We start from the raw sequence: 9,046 nt of genomic DNA, 5'->3' as shown, positions 1-9,046 counted from the left end.
GAGGTTGGGGGTGGGTGGTGGACGTAGGTGGTGTAACTGCGGTTGAGGCGCATTTTGCCAGGTATATCCGTACCGCATTTCAACGGCACTCCACCATCTGGTCTAAGATCTATCGGTGTCACGCTCCCATGCAAATCTCGGGGAAGCTGTTGAAGTATTTGATACACGTCTTGTAACAGCAAAACAACTTTATTCCGTCGCAGGGGAAAACCTCGAGAGCCCTGAGATACGAGGCAGGTGTGTTTGCTGGACCTCTCCTCTTCATGGGGCAGATGATGTTCGATCGTACCTCAGGGTTCCAACTTTACTGGAACCGCTTATACTATATTCATAACTTCACCGGAACCACTTATACAGTAATTTTAAAAGTACACCTTGAAAAAATTCTCGGTAAAAATTCGACCTGGGGAAATGTAATTCAAAAAGTTACAGGTTCAACAAACTCATCGCTTCATCGTAATTGGTGGACATGCGTGAAAACAGCTGTATAAATTTTACAGCCATAATTTCAGTCGACTTGTTTTTATGAATAAATTGTCATATATTCCCGGGTAAAAAAAATTGTAATCGGAATATTTTTTTCAAATTTTCAAAAAATTTCTGGAAAACTTTTCAGAAATTTTTTTTATGAAACAAAAAAAAAGTTGAAAAACAAATCATTTTTTTTTCGGAAAAGTTTTGCAAAATATTTCAAAACATTTCCCAGAAATACAATTATTTTGGATCCTGATTTTTTTTGTCTCGATTTTTTTTTGGTTTGAAGAGAAAAATTTTCTGAAAAGTTTTCCGAAAATTTTTTGAAAATTTGGAAAAACTGTTCCGATTACAATTTTCTTTTACCCGCCCTTCGATGAAATTTCTCTTTCACGATTTCTCATGGTATCTGCACGACTTTGAATGGTTTTCAATCGTATCGTTTAGTATAATAATGCTTGTTCACGCGTATCAACCACAAAGTCACAAACCCGTTTGGAATATAAACGGCACGGTTCTCACTTCTCTATTTGTTCTCCGACTGCTCGTGGTGGGTTTTGAGTACCAGATATAGATAAACGAGACTGGAGAGTTAGGGGTCGGAAAGCCGTTTGCCGTCCCTAAGACCAAAGTTTTACTGGTAGAGAGGACCGAAACTTTTCCCGTTTTGGTATCCCTACTCCACACTTCGTCTTTCTCCAGCAACCGTTGGTTACTTTTAAATCCATTCGGAGTGCTATGGTGCACAGTTCACACAGTCGGTTGCCTGAAAGCTCAACAACGTAGAAAAGGAAGGCAGCAGAAATAAAATAGAAACCAAAGCCGAAAAAAATTCACATGAAAAAATGCACCCTTTTGAAATTTTACAATTATTCAATGTCTCAACGACCTTTCATGGATATAAAACAATTGTTCCACGTTCTCCATAAACTTTTGCAAAAATCTCATAATTTGTGAGTCATTGGATAATAATCAAACGTCCACGGTTTCCCAGAAATTCTGGTGTGTAAATATTTTTCAATGTATTTATGGAGTGGGGTGTGAGTATATATGCGGCAGTGATATAGAGTGATGGCGGTAGTATATAGACATAAAATTTTGAATGTAGGTCCTTGGTAGCACCCGAGAGTGTTAAGTTGCGGTGTGGTTACAGTGTACAAGGGTCGAGTTGTGTTGGTTAGTTGGAATCTAGTGTGCGCCACTGTGCAATGTCTGGGGTTCTAGCACTAGCGTGTTCCATTGCACAGTGCTAAAAGCACCTTGACGATCCTTCTGGTTAGCTCGTATAACCCCTTCTACTCTCTAAAAACCCATACGACCTAAGTTTCCTCAGGATTCACGAGTCCTTGGTGGGCCGCCTCACATCACCTGTCTTTTGTTACCCTTTTTACTCCGTCATGCATAATCTCTCACTGACTATTCCAATATTTCAACTGATATTATCCGATGAAAGCCCAATTGTACTATTTCTCGTCACTCCGGCAACTTCGAATGCTTTCAGGGTATGAAAGCATTGGGGTTTTTCAATTATCACTTTCGAACAAATATCGTCAATGGTTGACACATTCCGCGGCAAAAAAATTAATCAAATTGTCGATTTCGACAAAAGAACTGGCGAATGATATGGACGCTGGGGAAATAAAAAAATCTAGCTTTTAGAGAACAATCCACTTGTATTTGGGTGATTCATTGCATTGTTATGTTTGCTATTTACCAATCGCATTTTTTTTGCACTGAGTAGAAATGAGTAAAAGTTTATATACCGAGCGAAAAATATCGATCAATCATTTACACGAATAATCTATAATAATAATAATAATAATCATTGAGTGTTGTTTTTTTCCGTGGAAATATTCACACATTTACCATTAATTTTTTTTCTCAATGCACACCTGCGGGGACTTGGGCAAAGATTTCCATAAATGACTGGTGAACCCATACTGAAAATTTCCGTGCACTTTCTCCCGTGGCCTTTCTCTTCCACTCTTATCGCCCCATTTCCAGAGATAGTCGGTAGTACCATCTGCTCTATGAGTTTCGTTGTTCACGATTTCCTCTCTCCACGTCGGTTTACCGGAAATACTACCATAGTTTGATCCGTTATCGCTATACTCACTCGATCTTCCATTCATTAGAAATTCTACTGGGGTTGTAAGCGATAGCGGGGATTTTCCTCGTTTCTGGGTGGTGTTCTGGTGGGCACACGTTTTCCAGGCAAAATTTGTATAGCCACTTAATTTTCCAATCGCGATCATTCGTAATCTTTTATAAATTCGTAATAAGAGAAAATGTCTCATTACACCACGGTTTTAATTACTCATAATATTTTAAAATATTCAGGCCAAGCTGTTTACGTTGTTAATTTCACAATTTCCTTGATTAGCTTTTTCCATGTGTTCATGATGAAAAGGGAGTGACGCCTGACTAGACGGTGTGCGCTACTACTTGATTTCAGTGACAAGTCACCGACGAGAAAGAGTACAGCCGGTAGAGACTGCCGCAGAACAATTAACAGTTATTCCAGAAGTTTTCCTTCACCTCACAAAACCACTCGCAATCACAAATATGTACTCATTGCTTTAATTGCATTCTCAAGGAAATGAAAATTATAGCGCTCACACTTTCTGTTCCATCCTGCAGTGAATTGCAATAATAGAATTGAAGTTTTGAGAGCAACATAATCCAGTGAAATAAATGGATCCTCGGTAAAAATATTGGGGCAATCTTCGCCGTAATTTTCGAGTCGAAGTGATAAAATGTTTAATCTGGATTTCTCTATTAATTACGTAATGAAGCTCTTATGTTGCATTCGGAGAGAAAAAAAAAACCATTATTGACTCTGTCTCCACATTGAACAACAAACCGGAAATGAAGGTTGGATATATCGCATTGTTTTTACCCCGATTGTCCACTGAAATCTAGGTCGGAAGTGATCGACATGCGCATCGGAGGCACAAGTGGTGTGCAGGTCCCTACCTATATATCATGAGCCGATTGAAAGCAGAATCCTTGAGTGGGAGAAGAGGAAATGGGAATACGCGGTGAAAGCGGATCTTGACACTTCTCATGGTGTTCATCTTGGAAATTGGATTTTCCTATACTCTATCCTGAGTTACATCGATTTTCACAATTTTCACGTTATTGTATGAGCGGAACAATAACATATCAATAAATGCTAATGTCAATGGTAATGTCGGTTTATGCGACTAATGGATAAAATTTATAGGTAATTTTTTTTTTTTATTTTTCGTGGTAATCAATCTCGTTTCAGTCATATCTTCATTAGTTTTTCTTTATGAAAAATAAATTGCTGAACGTCGCGGGATTAGCGAATCTCGAATGGGAAAGACCTCCAGGAAAACATGGCCGGGATTAAATATCAAGCTTATCTCAGTGAGGCACACCACACAGCCACCTTTTTCAATTCGTTCAGTTCAACCCATTTTGCTCAAGCAGAAACCAACTAATCAACGTAAATTACGAGCTGGCCCATTAGACCCTTGCGCTCACGGCTATTTAGCATTATGAATTCAGCCACGACTCTGAGAATAATGATACCACCGTGACCACAATTATTTATCAAATCATTCATTCAATAGCCACGGGCAAATAAACTCGAACAATCACCGAATGGGATTACCATAAATTTATCAATAAATAATTCAAATTTTTTGTCAACATAATGGACTGGAAATTGAAAAATCGCACGAGTACAGTGATAACATTCAGAAACAATAAATGAAATTTTAAAAACAAGTAATGCGATATACGTTACGTAGTAATGCGGACGTGAGTTCACGCAGTTCTAAATGATAAAATTTGGCGTTCCGGAGGAAGCTTTTGCCAAGGAAAGTCTTCTTGGCAAGTGCAATAAGGAACTTCCGTTATCCGGCGGATCTGAAAGCTCTGGGACCCTCTTCTCCCAGTACATATACTCAGACTCTCACTGCCGTCTAGTTTCTTCTAGTTCTCTCACTAGAAACTCAAAACAGCCCAGGATCACCGTATACAGTCGCAGTTGAGGTTGTTCTCATCTCGTTGGTTTTAGATGGCCGCAGGGCATTCTATTCACTCGTCTATCGTTATTCTCCTTTTTCTCCTTCAGCTTTCCTCAGAGAGATTTTTTTTATCTCCGAAACATCCTCGAGAATATAAACTTGGGATTTCAATGCGCGTAATGTAGTTGTGCAGAAGAATTTTTTCATTTTTTATCGCTGAAGAATTTCTATTTTTTGAAGACTATCTTTTGGATAATATATTTATTATAAATATAATGATGATATAAATATATGATTATATTTCAAGAACCACTACGAGAATTCATTTTACTTTTGACGGTTTTTATCTTTATGGAGAAAGTCTCAAAATTAATTTGAACCAACTTCTTCCATCTCAAAAGAAAATACCGCATTACCATATTGGGATTGCAATTCTGGGAAATTTATGTTATAGGAAATGCGCGAACTATGTGAATGTGCAAAAAAAAAATCAGTAAAGAAAAATGGCGAAGCAACATGCTGGCCGAAGCCATTATGAAAATATTTATTTTTTAATATATTTTCCTTGGTTCCGGGTTTCGAGGGAATAGTCATTAATTTTTTTTCTTGGGCTTAAAGAAGGTAAGAGGTGAAAATGAGTTTCCGAGGGGAAACCAATATTGATATTGGAAAAGGCCGAAAGCTTTATATGTTGATACCCCACCAGTGGTACTTAACGGTTTATTATTCCACTCAGATTTTGACCAGAGTGCAGTGCATATATAGCCTCTGAAATTTTTAAAAAATTTCTGAAATAAACTGGTGGATAACCAGAAATACTGGACTCTGATTGGCTGGGAGTCGAGTAAAAAAATAATCAATGATACTTTGAGATATTTAGTTTTTTTGATTTTTAGCGTCTTACTACTAAGTTCTACCAACAACTCCTGAGGAACGTTCCACCGTAGATATATCACTTCAGGTCACATCAAGGGACTAATAAAAGTCGAATGAGTGTTTTACTACCGACAGAGAAATTTGCTGTCTCTGGTTTACGAGTCTACTGTCTCGACATATTTTTTTTCCATGATTCATGGGGAACACAAATTGAGCGATTGGTATCACGGGAAATTGAAAATGGCATTGTGTAAAAATTAGGTACGTTTTGGTGTTAAGATATTCACTCCTTTGAAATATTTAATGAAAATCATCAAGTTGGATTTTGTGATTAATCATTCATGACTATTGTCTTCAATCTGATATTCATTCGAAATTCTATATGTTCTGTTTTCGTAATGGATTTTGAAGTTCAAGTAATTACTGAAAGTTTCTCGCCTTTTAAATAAGAATACTGAAGTTTTCCAATTTCCAGCGTGAATAAAACATTCTTGTGTATAATGTATGAATTATTGAGGTAGAAAAAGTCATTAAATATTCGATGAATTTCATATTTGCGTTAAAGTTTCAAATTTTCCCAAGTTTAATGCAAGTAATTCTTCATAATTCGAGATTCTTTCACATGGATTTTCCTCTCGTTATTAAATTTACTGAGCCAAAGTAAATTTTTTTCTCAGTCTGTAGGAAATCACTCATTTATGTTGTTGCAGTAAGAAATTAAATGCCCTTGTTATTTCCATTAGGTTTCGTCAAAAGAGAGAGAGTAGAAAATACACCGAGATGAATTGAATTAAATTACAGGACACAAGGCTGTTTTCTCTCTTGTCTTCACTTTCCTATAAATAAAGTCGCCGTCATCTTCTCTAACTGATACGAATTACATTATAGGAAATAAGTTGAAGAGAAAAGTATCGGCCCGCACGGCGTTGCATCCTCGAGTTATAAATGGACGATAAAGTGACAAGGCAAGAGGAATTTAAGGAAAAATAGTCGAGGCTGGAGATTTATTTATAATTCAATCGAAGTCATCCTATTTTTACCTACTAAGGAAATAATAGTGTATATAATTTTTAGCTCGTCTCATGTAACTATCTGCAGGCAAACAACGACAACAGTTATCATTTTCTTAGTTTTCCTCGCATTTTTGCGCACGCTACCTCTCTAAATTTGTCGACGTAATAATATGTCGGGAATGCTTCTGGAGCACGTACCACTCCCTTGTTTCTGTTGAGAGCTATATTTTTGTGCTTATTATGATTTTTTTCTGAGTCTGCATTTCTACTGCAACACGTACCGCTTGTCGTCAAGATGTGGTTTTCAGAATGTATTTTCCTATTTTTTTTTCCTCACTCACAAATTACAATAATTTCGTGATTACCCGGGTAAAAAAAAATTGTCATCGGAATAGTTTTTCCAAATTTACAAAAAAATTCTGGGAAACTCTTGAGAAAATTTTTTTCTTGAAACCAAAAAAAAAAAATCGAGAAACAAAACAATTATATTTTTGGGAAATGTTTTGAAAAATTTTTCAAAAATTTGTTTCGGAAAATTTTTTTATAATTTTCTAGAAATTTTTGCGAATATAATTTTTTTTTTCAATTATACTGTTGTTTTCTTACCTTTCTGATTTTTCAATATTCTCAAAAAAACGCCATCTAAATTCCAAAAAAAAATTTCCTATTCAAATTAAAAAAAAATTTTTCACAACTTTTCCGAAAAATAAAAATGTTTTGTTTTCCGATTTTTGTTGTTTAATAAAAAAAGTTTTCTGAAAAGTTTTCCAGAAATTTTTTGAAAATTTGTAAAAAATATTCCGATTCCAATTTTTTTTACCCGGTAACATCTGAACTTGATATTTTTCAACATTTCCCAACCCCTACTGTTTAAAATGAACTAAATTAAAAATAAATAATATAATAAGGTGCGCAAGAGAGCCGAGGAAATGTGAAGACGAGTGGAAAAGGGTTAATGTTGTAAAAAGTAGAGTATCTAGCGTGGTGGGTGGATATAAGGATGAAGCAAGACAGGGTAAAAGGAAATGTCAAGGAGGAAAAAGCGGCCGGAAAGGGGAAGGAGGTGAGTGAGTAGATGGAAGGGGTTAAAAGAGGCAACGATGCTTTTCCTTGACGAAACTTTAGCGATACCAACCCTGGAGGTAAATAAATTTATGGTCAAAGTTGAGAGTATCGCAGGCGTGACTCTCCCTACGTATTTATTAAAATATATCCACCCAGTGGATTTTAATTTTGTGTTGTTTCCACTGATACAAACTCTCTCTACATATCAGTCTATACTTGTGTGTCAACAGAACCGTATGAGATTAGTTCCCCGCATCAGAGGTTTATTTTCCATTGGTTGAATATTTACCCAGTATTCTCGATTAGTTGATGAATATGGTTTGAGTATCGTACCAGTTATCGCGTGTGTTCCACTTTGATGTGAATAGAATGCCCAGTACAGCCTATTTAGTGATCTCTTCATGCCCTTCAGAAATAATATCAATGGTATACAATAGAACTTCGGGTGGAAAATTTAATTATGGGTGAGTCACTCGAGATTCACAGAGGGTGAGTGCTCGGTGGGGATGTACCGCGGCTGTCTATTGATGCGTGAAATAATTTTCTCTGTTGGGAAATTGGAGCGATAAATAGGGACGAGGTTTTAAATCAATGCAAAATCATTTCATCGGGCTCGGTGCTGAGTTTATTGAGGGTGGAGATTGTGAGGAAGAATTTTCCACTTATCGTTGGGGAAATGGGAATATGCCTAGGGCATTATGTGCTTTTCATGAACGGATAGGAGCAATTTTCGATAGGGTCATGTTCAAGTTCATCCCACCGAGGGGGAGAGTATATCGAATTTTGAATTTCAACTCCGAGGTGAAGTAAATTCGTGGCTCGAGATAAATATTTACGCATTCACTTTAAAATTTGAATTTATAATTAAGTTGTAAAATGTTGTAAAAGATTTCACTCCGGATGGATATTGACTGCATTACTGCATTACTGCTTCATCCATCATCACCGCCGGTTTCCTACGTATGAACTTTTGCTCTCATTTTCCATTTCATTTTTCACAACTAATTACTCTCATAACTCAAGTACAAATAATTAGGTCAGAGACCTACGCAGCAAAACCCCTTTTCTATGAACTTGAATTTGCGGAGAATCCCTCGGATATTATGTTTTCAGAAACCAGTTTTATTGTTACGTGGCTCTCAGAAATGTATCTTAAAAAAGTACTTATAAAAGGAGCTCAGCGTTTTTACATCATCCCCCATTACGTTCAAACTAAAAGCGCATTTGAGAAAAAAAAAACCTTCCAATCGGAGGAAAAGAACGAGTTATCGGTGGCAACTATAAAAACTAAGTAGCCAACGCGTTAGTAAACATCATCAGAATTGTTTACGACCACCTCTCAAGGTAGAATTGAAATAAAACAAAGAAATTGTTCTCTACTCCTTTAAATTTCTTCTCTCCAACGGCAGAATAAATGCCCTCCCAGCTGAAGGTAATTGAGATCTATGGTAGACTTACATATGTCCTTCTATGTTTCTTCACAACCAGAATCACATACTTTCCTCTACAAATGCCGTTGAAAGCTCTGAAAATTGGCAAATAATGCGCCAAAGAAGGTACAAAAAAAAAAATGAGTAAAACGTTGAAAATAGAATGCCAAAGTGCAGTACTTCTTGATGT

At 36.5% G+C, this 9,046-nt stretch overlaps 1 protein-coding gene across 1 annotated transcript in view; it reads right to left on the bottom strand.

Moving 5' to 3' along the window:
- The window catches only part of LOC105268978 (T-lymphocyte activation antigen CD86), a gene marked incomplete in the record, with an annotated part of 141,679 nt that overhangs the window by 14,746 nt on the left and 117,887 nt on the right, over positions 1–9,046 (bottom strand).

The sequence above is a fragment of the Fopius arisanus genome, unplaced genomic scaffold (assembly GCF_000806365.1).
Source record: "Fopius arisanus strain USDA-PBARC FA_bdor unplaced genomic scaffold, ASM80636v1 scaffold00063, whole genome shotgun sequence".
NCBI lineage: Eukaryota > Metazoa > Arthropoda > Insecta > Hymenoptera > Braconidae > Fopius > Fopius arisanus.
Note: the sequence above shows the minus strand (reverse complement) of the source record. Positions and strands in the feature narration are given on the sequence as shown.